This window comes from Uranotaenia lowii, chromosome 3 (assembly GCF_029784155.1).
Source record: "Uranotaenia lowii strain MFRU-FL chromosome 3, ASM2978415v1, whole genome shotgun sequence".
NCBI classification, from domain to species: Eukaryota; Metazoa; Arthropoda; class Insecta; order Diptera; family Culicidae; genus Uranotaenia; species Uranotaenia lowii.
The window spans coordinates 298808064-298831694 of record NC_073693.1 but is presented as its reverse complement, the minus strand read 5'-3'; the positions used below and the strand labels follow the sequence as shown (position 1 = coordinate 298831694).

At 33.3% G+C, this 23631-nt stretch overlaps 1 protein-coding gene across 2 annotated transcripts in view; it reads left to right on the top strand.

Moving 5' to 3' along the window:
- The window catches only part of LOC129758154 (uncharacterized), a 240152-nt gene that overhangs the window by 126027 nt on the left and 90494 nt on the right, over nt 1–23631 (top strand). The window contains exon 1 of one of the 2 annotated variants that reach the window (XM_055755616.1): nt 15561–15645. The exons of the other annotated variant lie outside the window; for it this stretch is intronic. The gene's annotated coding sequence lies outside the window, so the exon portion shown is untranslated. Of the gene's footprint in view, nt 1–15560; nt 15646–23631 lie in introns of those variants that run through there. 2 annotated transcript variants of the gene reach the window in all.

Genomic DNA, 23631 nt, shown 5'->3' with positions numbered 1-23631 from the left:
TTGGGTAACTTTGGGTTGCCGATATACAAATCCGAACTTAAACTCGATTATTCAGCTCTGTATAAATAGTTTGCTGTTGTTGTAATTATGCAGAAAGGGGATGTCAAAACATTTTGCGCAGCGCCGTCGAAAAGTTTGGTGCAAGTATTTTTTGGAATTTGGCATTCGATAGCCGGTAAAAGCATTTAGTTTAGTCAGTTTGAATGATTTATTCGCTGGATTATTTTTTTTTTGAGCCCTCGTTCGAAAGTTGTTAACGAAAATCTGGTAAGTAAAGGCAAAAACATCCGTCGCGTCTGATTTGGAGGAAAGCTTTTAGAAGTATTCGAAATTGTTCCACCTCTAAAATAGTTTTCATTTTAGATGTTCAGCTGGCTAACACTCCGGAGCCGAAATATCGAGAATAATTTTAAAATAATGAGAACGGATTTGAGTTGTCCTAAGAGAGCCGGCAAGATCCGGGAACAGTTGGTTCGGCAGTTTATAGTGCTCAAGTTTTCAATCTGACGACATTGGAGGAGGTCATTATTTTTGTCTCCAGATTGCCGGATTGCCTTTAAATTTGGAGTGAAAGTTTCGCTTTGAATGTTTGGATCATTGAACAGGTATGAAATTTTTATTTTTTTTAAATTAAGTCAAAAATCATAACACATTCTAAAAATATGGATCTCAAATTATACCATTTATCAATTCTGAAATTCAACTACGTCCCAGGAAACTGAATCAGAAATCCGTTTCGGACCAGAAATTATTGTTAAATATGAGCTTTGTGAAAGTGTCTTTTATGGTGATTTGAGATGCATGATAAAAAATGAATCAGAAGTTGTTTGTTTCATGGAAGAACAAAATGTTCAATGATAGACTCTCCTAATAGCTATGAAATAGAAAACACAGGCAAAATAGTAAGAATTGATAACAAAAAAATGTATTGCAGAAAGACCTATAGTTTTTAAATGGGTACTCAATAACAAGTTTTTTTAATATTTAAAACGACGATTAATTTTCTATATTCTATATTATCACATGTATGATAAATATGTAAAACATCAGTGTAATAAATTGAAGAATATATTTTAACAATGATATATAACGACTTTTCAATTCGATTGAAAACCCTAACTAAGCAATTATTCCAATTGCGATTTATTATGCTGATAAAGATCAACCACACACAACCAATAACATTAACTTGTTATAAACTCGAATCTTACTTAAAAAATATATATTAGATCTTAATTGTAACGTCTCAAGAATAATGCTTTCTTATTCTATTGAAATAAACATTTTATTTATTTTTTAGTTACATGAACTTTTAACGAAATTTAAGTGCACATTTTTAACATAATAACTGTCTAATATATTTACTTGATGAAATAATTTCAACCTTCTTTCCAGATGTTAACTAAACCATTATGAAGTGGAGTCCTATCGGAAATTAGGACATTCTAATTTGAGCCTTGCCGGTTGTTATGCATCTTCTGATCATTATGGAAAGATGCTGCACAGTAAACTGTTTCCCGCTCCGTTGCAATTTGCCAGTACATGACGGAGCGGCGCTTATCGTTCATCCCAGAGTTGACATCAGAAAGCTCACTAATGCCGAATGTACTGGAAGTATCCAGATCCGGAGTGTTTTGTCGTTTATTGTTGCGTTCCCCAGCCCGATACAAGGTACACCGGGATCAGAACTTTCCGACATTAAAAGAAGCCAGCTTTCCTCCTGCACTTCTAAGCATTGGTCCTCTTGCAATTCGGATGAGTCGGAGAAATTATAAATTGAACCGAGAAACACAGCAGGAACTCTCAGCAAACTGATTCCTTAAACAAATGAAATGAATTAATAAAGTTCTTTCGTTGCCTGACGCATTATTTTCTTACTTATTTTTCTATCCACAATTTTTGTTTACATCTTAGCTTAGCTTAGCTTGATTGACTACTCACATCCACCTTAAATCATGGAACCCGAAATGATATTAATAAATTGTCATACTACTTTTACAAATAAGGCAAATTTACACATTTTGGTTTTAATTCAGAATATATTCTTTAAAAGCTTTATCTTGGTGAAACATTTCGAATTCCATGATCGCTGGCGTGGCTCAGTAGAACGAATTCCACATCGCCAATGGTTGCTACTCCGTGATTGACCGAGGCCATCAACTTTGTCCAGAGGTCAAAAGAATGGTGTCTGGGATTGACAGCACATTCACAATGAACAAAATTGATGCTCTCTCTTTTAATATCAATAACGGCGCCGGCCACGTCCTAGTAGTCAATAGATAGTTAGGAAAAATAGAGAAAAGGATGAAAGAAATAAAATTGAGCTTTAGGACCGAGGTCACCTCTGCATCCTAGCAAAAAAATTTGTTTGGGAGTGTGGGTGCAGGGATATGATCTGGAAACACTTTTGACAAGTGCATGGATCTGACTATTTTTTACCTGATTTCCTAATCTCCTAGTTTTCTAATGAAATTTTCTTAGTTACATTTTATGAATTCACATGATTCTATAAGTACTCTAAGGAAAAAAAGTCCTTATTAAATGTCTTTCTAGATACAATGAACAATAAAGGTTTGGAAACATTATGTTCCCACGAGTAAACCGAATAGATCCAAAAAAAATTTTTAGAATCCATTCCAACAATATTTTGATTTGGACAATTTTGATAAAATGTTCTAAGAATCGGCCCGACCGTGTTTGAGTTGTTACTAACTCAAATTGTCCTGTCCTTCACATATTCTAAGGCCACGTACAGAGTTTTTTTTTATTTTTGCTAACATAATTTTAACTTGAATTAACAACCTCAAATCATACAAAAATTACAGAAAAACTTATATTAGAATAACATAACTATCAGTGACCTAAAATCGGTTTCATCTTTTTGCGTTTCATAAGAGAAATTCGGTTATGAAATACGATAAAACTTAACTTTCGTGATTTTTAATTGATACTGCGTTAGTTGTCAAATGCTCAGTCTTTCAGTGGCATTTATTTAAGTTTGTTTTCTCAACATATCTTACTCGAGCTATTTAAAAATGTGTTATTCGTTCCGTAATATTGTTTTAAAATAAAATAATTGAAATTATTTGATATATTTGATATAAAATGTGCGTAATTGAATGATCTCAATAGTCATTATAAATAAACATTGAAATCGATTAAGTTTTTTAAATATCCATCCTTCTAAAAAAAAACGAAAAACGAAATTGTGGCCGATTTTTTCGGGTTTTTAGTTGTTTCTATTTCAAATAACTATCCACAATTTTTGTTTACATCTACAGATGAACTGATCATATACGCTTGCCCATCCCTATATCAAAATATACAGAATTGGCTAACAGACTAAAAGCTCGAAACTGTATAAAAGCTCTTTGCACACACTGTGAGTATAACGCTCAAAGTTAAAACTAAGTGGAGACACTTTTCTTGAAAGTGTATGGATTTTTATACAGATTCGAGTAACTCTGGTTACCGTGTATCTGAAAATACTAGATCTTTTCTGAATGGTAGTTATTAAGGTTTCCTCGATAGATTGACGAAATTCATCTAATATTCGTAATTTGTTTTTCTTCTACGATCACGCTAAGTATGAGAGAATTAATATTTAAAAATAGTTTTTTTTTCACTGGACAACAATTATAGGTTCATTCGTTACAAACTTGATGCTGCATTACATCCACTATGCGTTCTCTTTTTGTAGGAGAACAGAAGTTGACCAACTTTTGCTCTACTGATAAGTGGCAGATCGTGTTATATAAGTATAAGTAGTTCGAAGAATGTGATTATTTTGTTTATCACCATATAAAGACTATGCTTTAGAAATAATAATTAAAACTATGCATTACATTAATAATTATTGCATAAAATTTTCGATTATTTTATTCTTTCAGGTTTCACTTATTTTGTAAAAATTTAGGAAATAATATTTAACATTTTAAATCATATTTTAATATAAACATGATTGTCTTATACTTATTATCATTATATTTAATTGATTATGTAATATGATTGAATATTTTAAAATAGTTTTAGGTGCGGTCGATATTGTGACTGCATACTAAGTTGGTGGTGCGATTTAAGATCTAAATTACGATGGAGTTTCATTTTCCCACTAAAGGTCACCGTCACAGCTTGTAAAATTAATGAAAAAATCAATATTTTAAACCTTTTATTATTTCAGGTTTACTGTGGAATTGCGAATTATTGCGGACATAACTTAAAATGTTTTCAAGATCTTGTGAATGTTTTTTTTTTCAGATCACCATGAGTAGAGTATAAATAACAGAGTTTTTAACGATCATAAAATTTAATGTATATTTATGATCGTGCAGGATAATTGAAGTTATTTCCGAAAAATAGGTGAAAAATATACTAAGTAATTTTTTGTTCGAAAGAATTGTATAGAAAATTATAAATCAAAGTTATAAACTTAAAAATTTATAACAGCAGTCAACTAAAGAAAATCGTTTAAATTCAAGTTGGATATCTATTCATTTCTATAATTTCTTATTTGAAAATTCAAATTTGTTTATTTTATAAGTGTTTGATGTTTTCATTATTTACTTGTTTATTACCAGGTCCATCAGAAAAATCGATATTTATTTTACTTTTAATTGTAAGTTAATCTAATTTTTATTTCAGCATTATCATTTCGGCGATAAAACCTTATTTTAATCTGTTTTATTTTACATGAGATGATCACGGACATGTTATTAAATAAAATAAATGAACGTAAAATTATTCTTTTCTAAAAAAAATGCATTTAAATAATATTCATTACGAAATAACATGCATTACGATTTTCAGGCAATCAACTAAATAACTTACAGCAACCTCATCACTCGAAATGATTTACTATGATTTAAAAGAAAATATTGAAAATTTTGTTTATACTTTATTTTAACACTTCAATCACTTCTTAGAAGTTATATCGACAGATAATCACAAAGTTTATGCATCAAAAGTTTCAAAGTTGATAGGACACCAAATTAATGTAGTCTTAAAAATAATTGGTTTTGCAAATTATTTTCAATTTCTTAAAACATTCAATTTTCACCTTATCCTGAAAATGGGGTAACTTGCAGCAAACTTTATTTTTATTGAAAAAACATGCTTGTCTATTACTAATATTTTATATTTTATTTTCAGTATCATTATTATAATAAGATATTTTTCAGCTTCCGGTCCCTCTTATCAACTTTTAAATATTTAATTATCAAAATTATTATTTTCAATATTTCAAATTATCATTTAATAATAAATATATTGATATTACATATTACATATATCTTCATAAATACCATAAAAATACTTATAATTCAAATTTTATACTATATACACGTCCATCTTTCATTGGACATATTAGGGTGCTAAGTTTATATAATTAGGTAATTATATATATGAAGTACCTGGATATGTCAACAATGAAAAAAGGAAAGTTTAATCATAATTACATGACCCGTTTGGTTATGTGGCTATGATTGGGCGGGGCTTATTGGCAATGAAAGTAACCTCGGGATGTGCAGTTGCCATTCTGAAATGGGTTACTGGAATTTCAATAGAGCTAACACCACCAGCACCCGCGATTGGACAATGTTAATCAAATAGATTAACATTGGCTCTTTTGCATAACATACCTGCCAGCTCAGGGGGTCGTTGGATGGATAATACATACATACATACATACATACATTTTTTTAACACAAAAAAACCAATACCTAACAATTTGAATTACAGTCCCTCCACAATCATTAGTCACTTAACGTATCATTTCACCACAAAATGTTCGTTCATTCGGGTGTTAGTGGACCAAACATCAAGCTTTGCATGAATTTCAGTCATTAAATATTCCCTCTTTGATTTCAAACATGATTTTGTTTCCAATTTTGTTGAAAAATAAAATAATTTACCGAAACAATCAACGTTTTTCAAAACCACAATTATGGGTCAAAATTGAAGCTTGTAACAATTATTAGTCATATTGCCCACAATTATTAGTCACATAGAAGTCCATGACAACACCCGAATATCAACATGAAAATCAACAAGTTTCTGGCAAACATTCAGGGGCATTCTTCGCTAGTATACGTTCAAGGGGCAATTGGGTTGAGCTAGCAACCAAGAAATGTTTTGTTTTGCTTGCGAAAAAGTGACCCATGATTGTGTGGAACTTGGTGGATTCTGTAACAATTATGGGTCACTTTTATTTTGCTAAATACTATTGAATTTTCTCATTTAATTCGCTTAGTTTTATTTGGAAAATGTAAACTCTTCTTTTGTGCTTATATGGGACCAATTCATTTGGTTGGAAACTATGATCCGCATAATGGGCTTAACGGTTTAAGATGTCAACCTTATAACATTGGAATTTTATGCGATAGTTTCACAGCTTATAGTTCACCTTTGATAAAAAGTATTCAAACAGCAATTTTACTGTTATCAAACGCACAAATAATATTTTAAATGCATTTTAATGATATTGTCGATAAACTAAAAATAATATTATGATATAATTTCTTTTGGTTTAGTAGATATCAGCAGTTCTAATGATCGGTGACTAATAATTGTGTGTGACCCATGATTGTGGGGGGACTGTAAATTGATTACCAAATATTCATTTATCCAGTCAAATTTTGTGGTGGCTATCCATTACTTGAGTTGTAAAAAGTGTTCAAATAAAATAGGCTTTTACACCCAAATGATTGCTTAGAACATCCTCAATATTGATTTTATTGATTGTAGGGGAGAGTGGGTATCATGGGCCACTTTTTTTCTTTATTTGATAACTTTTTTATTATAAAAGATAAAAAGAAAAAAAAATGGAAAGGTTTTCTAGATTTTTGAGGTATCATCAAATAATTTTTATTGTTTTTTAAATACATTAATTTCCCGAGTCCTGACTGTTTTTAAAAAAGTATTTTTTTTTGGATTTTGAAAAACTGTGGGGAAACGTGGGCCACCAAATCCAAATTGACAAGATAACGTGCAAAGTTTATGATTTGACCCAAAACTGAAATTTGATAATTCATTTAGTTATTTTAAAGCAATTTCAGATGAGGAAATAAAAAAGAGAGTTGTGTATGATCGAATAGTTCCTAAAACCTGATTCGCGAAAGTTTCGCAAAATTCCAAATATAGGATTTATGTTTGTCTCTATCGCATTAGAAAAGATGGACAAAACATTTTTCATAACTCTAAATTTGGCATAAGAAAACTTTACAGATAGTTATAACGTATTTTAAGTTCTGAATGTGTATAAAACACCAAAATATAGGTGGCCCAAGATACCCCACAAAATGTGGCCCACGATTCCCCACAAGTTATGCTTTGCAAATTGATTGCGTTTGTGTGACTTATTGGCGTTTCATCAAAAATTCTTTTCCACGTGAAAGAGCCTGACAAAATTAAGATCATAAGTGTATGAGCATATTTTTGTTATGCACTTTATTTCTCCAACGGATGCAATTTTGCGGGTGCTTGTTTAATTATGTAAGTACATTTTTCTAGGCTAGTTAAATTAAAGAAGCATATGATGTGTACATAAGTCAACATATAGAAAAACATGCTTACGCAAAGCGTTGACGATGACAGTTGGATTGGGATTTTTATCTCAACACACAGCTGAGATATTAAGAGTGGCCCACGATTCCCCATGGCCCACGTTACCCCACTCTCCCTGTAAATTTGTTACTTGCGGTTCACGGGTAACAAAGAAAAGTTGTTTCCGAATTTTTAACACTCCTTTATTCGTTCGAAGTTCGGCGAGTTTTAAAAACCTACGATAGAAACAAAGCTTTGATTAAAAGAACTAAAATTCAATGTTTCAATCTCACGTTTAGTAACTTCTCCTATTCGCTTTCTGCTGTCTCGATTCGTATCTGCTGTAGCTGCCTTCCGCTAGCCACCTTTAACATTAATAATGGTGAATTCAATACTTTTTTTAACATTTCTCAATGACATTCTCACCTCTACTCATCAGGTTCAACAACTTAATTAGGTGTCTTCTTAACAAGCGCGTATCCGCAGTATTGCCCTAAATTATGAGGTTCCAAATTAATCAAAGCGCACTTATTAGAATACTATTAATACTCCTACCTTTGCTCAAGCGACCTCACTTCACTTCGCACTACTGCATTAAGTTCGCACTTTGAGCCTAAGCTCGTACTTTTAGAATGAATCTTTACAAAAACTAGATTATTCTGCTTCAACTTCAACAACTTCACACCTAACGCGAATTTATCCGCTCTTTCGAAGCTGCGCTGCTGCCATCTGGGGTAGTACGATGTTGCGTGAGCAACATTCTGGGTGAACGATGAATTATAGACAACTTTACATTGCTTCGAGTTAAGTTTTCATAAATCCAAAAGATTTTGTAAAAAAAACACTCCTTTGAAAAATTGGAGTTTGTTTTCAAGTAAATTTAAATAAATTAGCCTGATAGGAAAGTCAATTCTATCTGTTAGTTCCATTTTAAAATAGTCAGTCGGTCAGAGAAAACTAACATGGGGCCGTTCAGATACCGCCTGGACAACTTAGGGGGGAGGAGATGGTATGGAAATGTTCACGGAGAGGAGGGTAGGGGTTTGGGTAATGTCCACGTGGACATACTTACTTTCAAAATATTTTCTAAAGGTGAATAAATATTAAGATGTTTTAATCAAAATCTTAAAATTGCAAAGCTTTTCAGTTTGAGTTTAAGCAACTAGAAGCCACTTGAAAGCAAGCTATAAATATGATAATTTTGAAATTAATAATAATTATAATTATTACAAATTAGATTAAAAAAAAAACAATTTCTAATCTGTCCACGTGGACATCCGGGGAGGGAGGTAGGGGTTTGCCAAATGTCCACGCTTGGCCACGGAGGGGGAGGAGGGGGTCAAAAATCTCACTTTTCTGTCCATGTGGTATTTGAACGGCCCCCATGTGAATCAATCTTTTCGTCCATTTTCTTAACTTTTAATTTTTTCCAATAACCTATATTTTTTATCATATCTTCATATTAAACTTTATGCGCTTCTCGTTGGTCTGTATAAAAGAACGATTTTCTCGTTGTTACTTTAAACTATAACTATTGGATTTGGATTAGTTGTTACATTTAATAAATAAGTTATATAAAAATTTAAATAGTTTCAGCCTAAGACAGTAAAAAATGTTAAGTTTTAATTTAAAATTTTCTACGGCTAGTGGTTATATAAATATAATTTTCAATAAAATTTCCCAAATAAAAAATGAGATCATGAGGTCCGATAAAAATACAAAACATTTTATAACCATTGAACGATGGCAATTGAAAAGCATTTAAGTAAACTTGAATTGTGTAGTAATCCAGGGATATAATTTTTTTCTCAGGTCAACCACCATCAAATATCCAAATCCGCCTTCCAGCTTTAAAATTATTACGCCTGATTGTATGCAGCTGCAGAAGGAAATCTTATAGAAAATAGCAAAAATTTATTTTTTTCGAATAAAAAATTCTACCTTACCAATTGTTGGGTCTTTCCCAAATTTTAAAGGAACGTTAATTGACTACTCTTTTAACAAACTGCAATTGAAAATGTGCATTTAGCTCGAGTTTTCATTCAAAAATATGTGAAATACTCAGAATAGTTTTTGGAGTAGGAAAAAATTGACCTTTTTTGATGCTGATTTGCGATGCTTCACGGCACATACACATTTTCTCCTATAGCTCACAATAATCTCTGAACCTTCTACTTCAAATCTGTATCCGTCATTTTCTGAAAATCCTAACCAAATCGAAGAAAATAATAATTTATTAGGAGCTAGTATTTCCACCCCTTTGTTTACATTTTCTTGCACACACACGACCTGTCAAAAATTAGCTTCGAAATCGCGAATTGTTGTTTGTTATTCGACTTTCCCGCCGAATAAACCGCTTTCTTTTCTCTCGCTCTTTTTTCCTGTTCAAAACTGTCATCAACTTGAGTGCGTTCAGTGCTGCCCGTTCAGTAGCTCCGTTCAGTTACACTCCCCTACAAATTATATATTTGAATTATCAATTGATGAAAAACTGTGGTAAATTGTTGTTTTATGGTAAACTGAAGATTAAATTTTAAATATCCAATCAAAATGACTACATCAACTTATGGACAAATCGCCATCCTCTCAAGGTGCTGTTCGGTAAGATGTAAACAAAACCACGTGTTTTATTCTAAATTTTGGAGTGCCAGTTTTCCATGAATGCAGACCGATTACCGAAGTGATATTACGATCTTCTTCTTTGCTTAGTCCTAAATTATCATTTGAACGCATAATAATTATAACATTGGATAGGATTTGAGTAAAAAACGTGCACTGAAAATTGAATTTAGTAAATTTTCAAAAAAAAAAAAATGGCAAAATTTTTTTGAGCGCGGATCTAGAGATTGCTGGGGGTGGGGAGGGTGATTTAGTAAATTTTCAAAAAAAAAAATGACAAATTTTTTTTGAGTGATTGGAAAAAATAAAAACTGTGACCGAAAAATTTTAATGATAAAGATGAAGAGAATTCAGCAGCATGTAAATAATGTTAAAGATAATAAAAAAAATGTTCAAAGAATTCTGTACATCTGTTTGTGGCTGGCTTAGTCTTAAGCAAACGCAGACAAATGCTTTTTTCACTGGTATGAAGTTGATTTTACGTTTATTTATCTAGTTGGGGGTATGGAATGACCATTTGTTTATTTTTATCAGATTAGAATTCCATAATTAATTTATTAATTAAATAATTAATTTTGAAAATCGTACTTTATTTATTATCAGTCAAAAGTAAATCTGTTGGTATGATTTCAACTTACTCAAATTAGCATCTCTGGTTTCTTGGTTAAAACAACGTCTTAATAATTTTAAAACTATTACAACCTTCGGGTAAAAAGGCATTTACACATGATTCAATTATATTCAATCGAAACATTTTCTTGCTGCTTCATTACTTATCGAAACCCGTCAATGTATTTATTCAATAATTTATACATTTTTCACTTAAAGTTTCATTAAAATATCAATTGACCTGAATCGAAAAACAATCTAAAACAAATAAACTTTTAAAACACAAATAAACAAATAAAATGTAGATGGCTAATTATTATTATTTTTTTTTAAAGAGGTTTGCTGAATAGATTCGTCTTTATATATCTTATCGAATCCTTAAAGCGTTTTTTTGCTGGGAGTTTTTAAAAACAAGTCAGTGGATTAGTAACAAGATTATACAATTGAACAGTTTAATTAACTTCACCAGTGAGGTTGACTACAAAGAGTGGACAGACTTTACAAAATTAACTTTGAACAGTTTTGGAAAAAACACGCCCAAGATAGGTAAATCAATAGGTATAACATTGCGCTTAACCTCAATCGACAGAACCGTGTAAACGCAGGGTCAAAAATAGGCATGAAATTTCGAACGATATGTATGAGATTTGAAACAAAATTACAATTTATGGATAATTGAGGGGTCTTATTGTTTCAAATAAGTAGGGGAGAGTGGGGATACTTGATCCCTTTTTCTTATTTTCACCATATCTTTTTGGAAAAATTTAGCAACTCGCTGTCTTTGACATTTTCTGACAGCTTGTAACTTCAAGTTTCTATGCCCCAAAAATTAAAACGATACTTGAACCCGTTGATGAACTACAGGCATTTTCGTGGGAGTAAAAAAATTGCGATTTTTCTGAAGTTAGGGGAAACTTGATCCCCTATTGAAGAAGACTTGATCTTTATTCAGGAAGCCCTAATCCTTGTATAAAAATCAAACAAAACCCCAAGATAGAATGTTAATTGACTATTTTGGTCATGTTTGTTCTCATTTCACAATTCATAGCAGACATAAGAAGAAAATTCTATAACTTTGTCTTAACGCTAATAACATTGCATACTTAAAGGCGCTATTTTTTATAATTAAGAGAAAATTAATTATTTTTGCTCTTTTCTTCAGACAATTGTTTGATAAATATTAGTTTTTTGGATAAATATTAGTAATTCCGTAATCCGAAATCATAACGATCAATTCAGAAGAAGAATATGCCGTTTGGAAGGGGGATCAATTGTACCCAACTCTAGGGGATCAATTCTACCCATAATCAACATTTTAGAAAACTTTTTTCTGAAAAAAGTTGAGAGTTTTCCATTACTTTGAAAATATGGCATTATGAAGTTCATTTCACGCTTGAACGATTGATACATTGGAACAAATATTCTTTTCATAATTTTTCCATGTAAGGAACATTTTAAAGTGATGAAAAAAGATCTTCAAGTTACATTTTGTGAAATTTTTCAAACAAAGTTCAATTACTCAAAAAATTATTTTGTTAAATTTTTTTAAACTACATGCATTGTTATTTTGCTCATTTTGGCACATTTTTCTCGAACATTTTATCTTTGTAAGACATTCCAGTTTCGAGATATAGCTAAGGAATCAAGTATCCCCAGGGATCAAGTATCCTCATTCTCCCCTAATCATTCGCATTCTTTGAAATAACTTGTGTACTAATCAGCAAAATTTATGCTCAAAAGCTTTCAATATTCTGACTGCGAGTTAGTTTTTCTTTGGCGATTCAGCAGTGTTTCAGCAAAATATTCGAATTTCGGAAAGCATTTTTTGAAATGTAGTTGTAAAAATTTTGCTAAAAAAAGACTAGTTACTACTTGTAATGAATGCTTCTTTATTTTAGAAACTACAAAATTTAAAAAAAGGAATTTAGCAATAAGCAATTTTTTCAACTCAATAAAAAATCTACGTTAAATATTCTTTTTCCATACGCTCAAGACCCTAATGCATTTTAAATACTTTGGTGAACATTTTTATATTTTTTGCAAATTTTAAAATCAGTAGTTTTTCTAGAAAACTAATATTTAAAAATTTTTTTTTATACATTTCTGTGGAATTTCTATAACTATTTTTTGGTTGGCCTACTAATACATACGCAAGCAGCGGAGTATATAGCATACCTAAGTAACCTAGCTATCCTGAAACACGTCAACGTTTGAATGTTTCCAAATGCTTTGCACTTGCGTATCGTTTTTTTTTTCAGCACTTCGACTTTTCATATGCTCAGAGTATGGAAACGAAAATTGTTGTGGAGGTACCCGGTGTCTAGTTAAAATGTTAAGCTTTGTGATATCGTCAATAGTTGTGTAAGGTTTAGGATGAGCCTTTAAAACAGCACCTATATCTAATTCATAGACTAATGGGTCTGCAGCAGATGCGAACGTCTGATCATTATGGAGGTCAGATTTGCTAGTAGAACTTGAAAACATTTCGATGCTTTTATGGTTCAGTTGCAGATGTATGTACTTACCCCTTATAATCTTCGGTGGCATGCATGTTCTCCTGAAAGCAGAGACTAAGGGTAGCAGATCCCGAATCCTGCACAACACTTCAGTTTCCCGTTATTCAAAGTCTAAGAAAAAAATCCGAAAAAACATGCTTCAGAAATAAAACTGTAGATCAGCTAAGTCATGCTTGGAAAAAATTTCATTAATGTCCAAAAAAGCTGAAATAAGAAACCATACGTTGCACATAAGGCTTTTTTTTTAATTTTTTAAGATCATGACCACAAAAAATGTAAAAAAGTGGTGTTAGACCGTACTTTTCAATTGATAAACCGTTAAATTTTTTTAAGTCACACTAGATAAATTTTGAAATGAGGATTATAAAGTTGACGTAATTTAGCACATTTTTACATTTTTAGATTGTCAAAATACGAAACACAGAATTTTTGATGAATTTCAAAGGTAGCTGTTTTTTTTTAACTTTTGTCAATTTGAAATTTTTTCAGATTTTCTGGCACTTAAATTCAACTTTGCACTGGATTTTTAGTATATTAACGCAAGATTTTTGCAATTAATTTATATTCATCAGATTGTCAAATTAGATTATTGATTACTCGCCGAAAAACGTCGATTAGAAAACAAACAATTCATCGCGGCGATAAATCAAAAATCATCATTATTGATAAAAGCCTCATAGAAAGCAACAGATGTTTCACTAGTGTCACGACTGTACGTCGACACGTCTCATCTCAGCGTAAACTTAATAACAGTCCTATAATATTCCGGTACACCAAACGTCATACAAACGATGTTCGAAATAAGTTACAATCCATGAGGTAGAAGAAGATGGCTAGAAAAATGCAGATAAGAAGTTTTGCGCCATTTTCTAAAACATCTAAAAAGTTATTATCTACAAAACCTGTATTTTCTCTGTCCAAACGGAAATAATATTTATATCACGATTAAGTTCATACTCATTGTGCAACAGTAAGTTGATTGGATATTAATCGCATAGTATGATTTGTTGTTACATGAAAATATCTAATTTGCAGTTGTTCCGATAACTCAAAGCACAAGAACGTAGTGAACAGTAACGAAGGATAGATAAAAGCAATCGTAGGTTCGAGGTGATTTCCAGAATTTTATAAAATATGTTCATAGTTTCTTAACAAAGTGATATCGTCATATCAGGTAGCAACTTATTAGGTGGTTTCCGTTAAGTGCTCTGGTTGGAACAAAGATTGCATCTGAACGTCACTATACCACTCTAAGTCGGAGTCGAATTGAGGAGTTGAATTATAAAAAGCATTAAACGTAAGAAATTCATTAGCTAATAAGAAAAAAAGCATAACAATTGTTAATTTTGCAGAAATATTTTAATACATCCTACGTATTAAATATATGACGCTCATTAGACCGGTTGTTCTCTACGGGCACGAGACATGGATATTGCTCGAGGAGGACCTGCGTACACTCGGAGTATTCGAGCGACGAGTGTTAAGAACCATCTTTGGCGGCGTACAGGAGAACGGAGTGTGGAGGCGAAGGATGAACCACGAGCTCGCGCGCCTCTACGGCGAACCCAGTATCCAGAAGGTGGTGAAGGCTGGCCGGATACGCTGGGCGGGACATGTTGCGAGAATGCCGGACGACTGTCCTGCAAAACAGGTGTTCGCTACGAATCCGGTAGGAACAAGACGAGCGGGGGCGCAACGAGCGAGGTGGTTAGACCAAGTGGAGCGTGATCTGGCGAACGTGGGGTGCCCGAGAAATTGGAGAACGGTTGCTATGAACCTAGTGAATTTTAGGAATTATGTTCGTCAAGTTATGTCGTGAGACGGAATACTATGTAAATAAAATAAGTATTAAACATATTGGAATTGTTTGCTTCCCGAAACTCCACAACTAGGATATAAAAAGCATTAAGCTTGGATGCAAATTTTTTCCCGCTTGGTTTCCTAGTTTTCCACGATTTGTCAATTTAAGTACATTTAAAAACATATTTCAAAATGTTACTTCTTACTGCAAATGCGGGAAAGGGGGGGGGGGGGGGGGTGGATCCCAAAGTAAGCTCTTTTTTGGTAAAGCTTCTAGATAATAGAAAATACTTTCAGATGCTGTACAAAAATCGGTCAACAACAATAGAAAAATGATCAAAACAGTCAATTGTGCCGCAATTTGACAAACAGATCACCAGATGGTACCGGAACTGTGCCTCAAATTGGTTGAGTAAATATTTTTCAATTACCTGGCGTTCATATCGCGTCAATGAAATTCGATGTAAGGCGTATCGCCCAAATCAGTTCACCAATGATGTTGGTGCGTTGAATACCTATCGTTGAGTTCGTTTCATCTCTTGGTCGGAATACCAAAACTGAAGTGAGTACCTACATTCAACTTTTAATTCCGTTATTTATATAGCCTTTTAAATTTGAAAGTGATTTGACTGATTAGATTTTAAAAAGTTCAGATTGAATTTCCCAAAAATGTTAAATCTTGTCCAATTTAGTAAAATCCAAGATATTCTTAGGATACTATGTTTTCATGTAAATAAAGGTTTTTTAAAACTGAAAACCACACATTGCTCATTTAACAACCGTTTTACATAATTGCCGCTTCCGGGAGCAGCTCTTTAAAAGTTATCTGCAGTTCCTTTTTTCCCCGGCACTAAAGTGGAACGCTTTCCGTCATCATTATCAGCAGCTATCACTAAATATCTCAACAACCTGCTACCAGCACCGGTGACATTTTTTTCTTCGCTCGATGTCACCGGCTGCGGCCAGCGGAAATGGCGAGTCAAAGCAGGAAAAAAAATCACATCCTCATTAGTATTCATTACAAATTACTCGCGGTAATTCTGCAAACCGAGATTGTCGTCGTCACAACACACCGGATGCCACACCGGGATTGGTATACCGGCTGAACCTAGAAGAAGGTACCAATATAAGTAGTGGTTTCGCCGCGGGTCGCCCGGAAATCCACTCGGGATGTGATAAGTAGGTATACGCTGTGTATTATGCTGTCACTAGTTAGATTATAAAAAAGCAGCTAACAAGATAGAATTGACAGCTTTGACGTCGGCACGTCGATGGTAGCAAACACATTTCCAGGAAAGTGAAGAAACTTTTTTTTAGTCTAAGATTATTTGGATGATGAGGAAGGTAAATATATGTTTTGAGGTAAATTATATTTTGAGAAAGATCAGATGTCCTCAGAAATGCGGACGTCATAGATATCCGGGTCTAATCCGGGTTTGCCCGGATATCTAATACAAAACTTGTGTTTAATAATGCCAAGAGCGCCGTGTGGCTAACTACCGAATTAAGTAAAAAAAAAGAGTAAGATAATACTTTCAAAAAGGTGGCAGCCAAGTGAGTAAAGTTGAATTTTGCTAACAGACCACTAGACTAGAGGTGCTCCAAAGCGCTCATAGTTCCGGTTTTGACATTCAGAAATCACTCAAGGAAATAGGAAAAGCGAAATTTTAAATTTGATGCCAAATGACGTTGCAATACATAAAATGTCTGGTGTTATCTCGAAATAAGTCTAAGTCAAATGACTTGGAAATGCATGAAAAATCGAGATCTGGTGTAATCTCTGAAAAAAATTTGGACAAAAATAAATTTTCATGGATACGGTTGGTTTTCCAAAAAACTCAGACAGTCAATTTTTGAAAAAAAAAAATCGAGACTAAACCAGATCTCGACGTTTCATGGTCATTTGGTATCAACATTAAAGTTACAATTTTCCAGATTTCCTTTGGTTCCCCTTTGGTGATTTTTGAGGGTAAAAAAAACAGACACTTTGAGCGCTTCGAGGCATCCTTAAATGGAGCCCGATTGAGATAAAATTTGGCACAGGTAAGTTTTTTGTGGTTCATGTGGTTAACATGTGGGCTTGAGCGAGTTGTGATTCATTTTTCAAGACTAAATACTGGATTTTTGGCGAAATCCATTTTTTTCGAACTTATCAAATCCTGTTCACTGTTGTTTACAAATGAAATTCAGGTGTAGTTTGAGAACAAAAAATTGAAAATTAATATTCTTCGGTATCCTTTTTTTTAATTCATGACAATCGTTTTCAAAAAAAATAAATTTTTATAAAATTTTGTTCCTGATCATGGAGTCAGCCTTGCTTTTTCAATAAATGTTTCAATTTGCAATCGTTGATTTAAATGTTGGAAAAAATCAAATATCAGTTTCTTATATAAGGATATATTGACAGTTTTTTACGAGCACTACCTTACTGAAAGGCCTCAACCCTAACCTCTAAAAAAGAATGGAATGATTAATTTCATTAAAAAGACGTACCCAAAACGCGATTTTCCTTAACAAAATTTGCTGTTTTCGCCCCTTGGAGAAACCAGTTGAGCTTTCAATGATTTGATTTTGAATGCTACCCAGTTCAACCAGTTTTTCAATAACCGCACTGATTTTTTTAAACGCTTCAAATCAATTATAAAACTGTATTTGGACTTTCATATACAGTTGCGTTCGAAAAAGAATGAAATTGCGTGAAGCTGCGCACCCCCTTCCTGCTTTGACAAGCTGCCATTTCTCTATTGGTTGATATTTTTTCAAGAAAATTCCACACAATCTAGTTCAACTATCCAACTAACGCTTTACAAAATTTGAAGTCTTTACAATGACTGGAAACAAAGATACAGCTATTTCCGTAAAAAAGGAAAATTTGGAATTGTTACACTAAATTTACTGTACCTTTGACAATTTTCATTGAAAAATATTGTAATTTTGTCCAAGGATGTAAAAATGTTTTATCTAATACCAGGTCAAGTTTCGTCAAAATCGATGAACGTGATACAAAATGGTACCGGGTAGAAAATGAGTTTCACAATCGCCCAGTAGACGGTTTCATTCTTTTTTGGACAAATGTTTATATAGAAAACATCGTAATCCATGTTTGTTGTGAATTGATAGCAACTTCATTCTTGCTTTGCTTAGAAATTGAAATTGTTCCAACAGAGCTGGTATTGAAACACAAGAACGAATAGAATACTCGCTTTAATTGTGTATCAAATTTGTTTATCGGTATGAGTAACAGGTCATTTCTGACACTGTTCTTCTTAGTTTGAACTCTGTTGAAACATTTTCTCTTCCGAAAAAAGCATGAGTGAAGTTTTTAACAACTTTCAACATTCGATGTGATAAACTTTGATTTTGTGAAAGAAAAATCAAGAATCCATGGATTACGATGTTTTCTATATAAACATTCGTCCAAAAAAGAATGAAATCGTCTACTGGGTGATAATGAACCTCATTTTCTATCCGGCACCATTTTGGATCACGTTCATCGATGTTTGACGAAATTTGGCCGAACATTTTTACATCTTTGGACAAAATTTCAAGATTTTTCAGTGAAAATTGTCAAAGACACAGAAAATTTAGTGAAACAATTACAAATTTCTATTTTCTACGGGAATAATTGTATCTTTGTTTCAAGTCATTGTAAAAACTTCAAATTTTTTAGTGTGTGTTAAATAGTTAAAGTAGATTGAGTGAAATTTTCATGAAAAAATATCAACCGAGAGAGAAATGGCAGCTTGTCAAAGTAGGAAGGGGGTGGGCAGCTTCATGCGATTTCATTCTCTTTTAAATGCAACTGTATAGTTGAATCAATTATACTTTTATAATTGAATCTATCATATAGATAGTTGGTTGAGTAAGGTCAAACAGCAGTTTGTAGTTGAATCTATTATATTTATAGTTGAATGCCTAAATTCAATTATACAGTTGTATTTGAATCTATCATATCTATATCTGTATTTGAATCTATCATATAATGGTATATAGTTGGATCTATTGTTTTGATAGTTGACTGCGTAAGGTTAATCATCAGTTTGTAGTTCAATCTATTATATTTATATTTGAATGCCTCAAAATCAACTATATTTTGATAATTGATATAACTAGCCGATATAATTGCAAGAAAAATCGCCTGGGTAGGTTTGTGATTGTTGCTTGTTTGATTTCTTGTAATTTTTAGTGATTGTAATATGAATCATTTTTAGCTTCTCTGTCACTCACTACTGCCTAAACACCCAAAATCTACATCGATACCATGCTCACAAGTTTTACATTTTCTTCATCTACTGAAATGAAGTTTTTGCATACGCAAGGCGCGTAAATCACTCTTAAAAGTTGCAATCAAATGTGTAGTGAATTGAATTGAATTACTCGAGAAATAAAAAGCGAGCAAATATTCATTTTTTGTCATAACAACCTGGCAACTCTGATGAGGTAAAATCCAAATCAAATTTCGAGGTATGGCTGAGGCCAATAGTTAGCAATTTTAATCACAAGTGGAATTTAAGTCCTTTACTGGCTCATTATCAGAATCAGGAGTTCCAATTTGGCCTAGCTGGAGTGCGGTCACGTTTTTTTTCTCTCTCGTGTTTGCTCGTTGTTTTGTTGCTATTTTTATTCTCCCAAATGATACTTAATCGAATAATAAGTCAAGTTAAGTTGTGAAGTTGTTAATATGTGATAATAAGATTAGTGTATCAAGCTTGATTGAACTGAAAGATATCCTTAATTCGGTTCGGGTGTGCGTGTAGATGAAGTTGAACATCTTCGAACATCGGTGAAATGCTCGATGCGAAGTTTCAACGCTGCAATGCGAGGGACACTTTTTGTGGCTGAAAAGACAACTTTGAATGCAGCCGATGGATAGTTCTTGTTTAGTTTAAAGTTTGAGTGTGGAAAACTTTTTGTGATTTAAAGATGTTGAAGAGAATCTAAATGAAAGTTTCTACCGAGATATTAATATTAGGCTTTCGAACATGTTCAAGCATGGTTGCCTAGGTAACACGCGCACAGTGCGGTGATCCCATAGAGCCGATGGACAAAAGTCGTAAACAGTTTTAATTCTATAAAATATTTGTTTGAATGTTCAATTATTGAAAATACGTCAGAAAAACTGTGTTTTGAAGGTTTTGTTTCAATTTTGATTTTTGAAGCCTTAAAATCTATGACTTAAAAAACCCATATTTTGAAGATTTCCAATCTTTCTTATAAAAGATCCATTGGATCTGTCAAATATTTGCTTTCACGAACGATTAAGATTGGTACTGATAATGTTACACATAGAAAATAACTGAATACAACAATTTCCTTTTCAAGCGAATATGGTATTCACGGGAACTTGGCCGATGTATGCTTTATCTTAGGTCAAAATATTTCAAAATTTAAACTACAAAGCTTCTTATAATTTTTCAATGAGATTTCAAAGCCACAACCATATCAAAAATCCATTTTTATTCAAAATATTTTTTAAAATATAATACTGATAAGTTCAAGAAGAAAAATTCACTTTATTTCGGTTTTCGTTTTGCCACAGCGGTTCTTTTTCAAAAAAAAAATCATTCCTGAGGCGTAAAAATGACCCTCCGTAAACTGCTCATATCTCTGTTAGCGCAAAAAAACGCAATTCAGCAAGCATAATGGGTGTTCAGGATGATATTTCCTAGCATTTGAGTATAAAATGGTAGTGACGTCTTGTGACGCGAATTTGTTCTGTCTAGCTGAAGTTGAGCAATTTTTGTTGATGAAATTTACAAAAATAATGGTAGATTCAGAGGTAGCTGTAAAGACCAAAAACGAATTTTTCTCATTCAAAAAACACAATACGACATGCGTTGAGTTTAAATCTTCAACTTGTAGAACGAAGAATTTGAATTTGCTGCGAAACTTGTCAACGGTAAACAAAAGTTTCAAAAAAAGTGTATGTTTTCGAAAAAAAAAATTGTTTCTTACCTTCTTAATGCATCGACTTTGAACCAATGCTGCGCGTGTAGGTAGCAAAATTATGTCAAAAGCATGTCCGTTCATGAAACTCCAACCTCTTTCTTATCGATTGGTAAAGTTGAATTTAATGTTTGATAAACTAAAATTTTTGACTTTTGTCCACTGGTCACCGCACTGTGACGCGGCTCGACTATCGATTTCGTGGAATTCAAACGAATGTCAGCGCTTACTTAGATGGATTTATCTTGAAAGTGGTAATGAAGCTGTAGCACGGGGGTTGGGAAACGAAAGAAGAAGATGTGAAAGGGGCCGGGTAACACGATAAGCTAACAGAAAAGGGTTAACTTGCCAACATGAAGAATGATGCACGCAGTGCTATAGGTGAAGTGAAGCCAAGGTTCTTAGATACTCTAGGTTCTCCGACTTTTACAGTAAGTAGCCGAGGAGTGAGCGGGGCTCTCAATGAGTTTGTTTATTTTTTGCTCAGCTTTTCTGTGGTTTGTTGGTAAACAAACTTCATGAGCTCCGCATAGTTGCATAGCCTACATAGCCAAAATGGCTGAATCGGGAATTCGTTATTCGGGAACACCTCCTGAATATATACCCACCTTGAGTGAAGCCAACGTCGGAAAGAAGGGGGGATAAAACCAAAAAGCTGTTAGTACCGTAGTTCGTGTGATCGTAATGAAAGTCTTTGAGCAAATTTATTAGGAATCATGCAGAACAATGAAAGTGTAAGAAAAATGTCACTACCTTGTTCATATACTTGAATTTTAATTCTGATTAATTCAGGCTGTATGATTATTGAGTATGAACAGGTAAGAGTTTAACGAAGCGGTAAGATTGTATAATTTTTCAACTTTTTCATTTATTAAATAAATTATTTCTGAACGGCCAATCAGTAGCCAGCTGGGCAGGTATCTACACGTATGCGGAATACCTGTTGAAGATTCATAACACTGGAAATGTTATGAATTTTATACGGTTGCGAAACTGATTATATCGTTCTACAAATAACACATACACGTAACACTCATTACATAACAGTTCATACGAAGCCATGGTGTCGGGTATGTGGTTGTTTGCATTGTAGATAGGCCGAACAATTGATCTAAAGAATGTAAATAAGCGCATACGTTGGCGAAACTACGGTGAATCCGTGCACCCATGGTGGATTATCTACATATATACATACATACATTTACTGGCTCATTATCAGGATCAGATTCAAGATTCAGATTATACATAGCTTGAGTTCAATTAAGAATCCGAAAAAAAACTTACAAACCCGTGTAAGAACCAAATTCGACATGCATGTCCAGATAAAAATTGAAAATTCTTGTTTAGGATCTGGAATTGATTGAATGAGTGAAGTAGGCGATGCTTTGTGCGAACACGCGTTCTTTCTTTCTCCGTCCGCGAAAATTTTCTTTAATTAGGGCTTTAAATTTAAAAATCATAGTGAAACAATGAAAAAGTGAAACCAACGAATATCAGGGACTGTGGCTTATCATTTCCTTCCAGAAAAATAGAGTTCCCGGCAGGGGTGTTATACTCCTCAAAACAGCACAATGTGTTCTAAAAGCACAATGTGAGCTCAAGCTTTCTAGAACTGCGCGCACGGCGATAGAATATCTACTGCTCGCTCTCTTACTGCGCGCCGATAGTCAATTTTCTGAGAGGTTTCTCACAATCATAAGAAACACAATGAGCTGATCCACTCTGCTCAATGTGCTGCTCAATGTGAACTCTGGCTTTAGAAAATCTTCGTTATATTTTTCCTTCTTATCAAAATAAAATAAAAACGATCATCGTTCATCCAGTCCGGCACGAAGACACACCGGCTGCTTGCAAGGAAGAAAATAACTCATATACAAGCAACAGCAACAACACAAACGAAATTCGGTCGGGCTCGGCCTGCCGGCTGCCGAGCAGCGATGCCACGAAAATCTGTACCATCAGTGTATTTAATTCTGTTAATTTGGGACATGTATGGACGAAGATCAGACTCATTTATGATACAGATTTTTTTGTGACAATGGTGTTCGGCAGCCGGCAGGCCGAGCCCGCCCAAATTTCAGCTATGTTGTAGCTGTTGTTTGTTTATTGGGAAAGAATTCGCTTTCGTTTGTTGAATTCAGCGTTGTGGTGGTATATACTGGTCCTACACATTGTGCAGCTCAATGAGCTGAGGGCTACCGCTGCGTAGCTCAGTGATTTGTTTCGATGTGGCACATTGATGGACAGCTAGCTCAGGCAGTGCTCGGTTTTGCTCTCTCAATGTGCTATGGAAAAAATGCACATTGAGCTCATTGTGTGAGCAAATGACACCCCTGGTTCCCGGTTGAAAGCTGTTGGTGATCGTAATTAGTACAATAAAAAATAATACAAATATTCAATAAGTTGGAACAAATTAAACTAAAGCTGGCATGCAACAAACTTTCATACAATCTAAAACGAACAAAATAAAAAAATCGAGTTATTTTAGATCGAAAATTTGAAAATATCTAAAATACAAAAAGTACAATTCCCACCGTCTACAGTTTGACTTTGGTCTTTTAAACTGTTTGAATTTTCGAAGAATTTATTAAATTTTTCAATA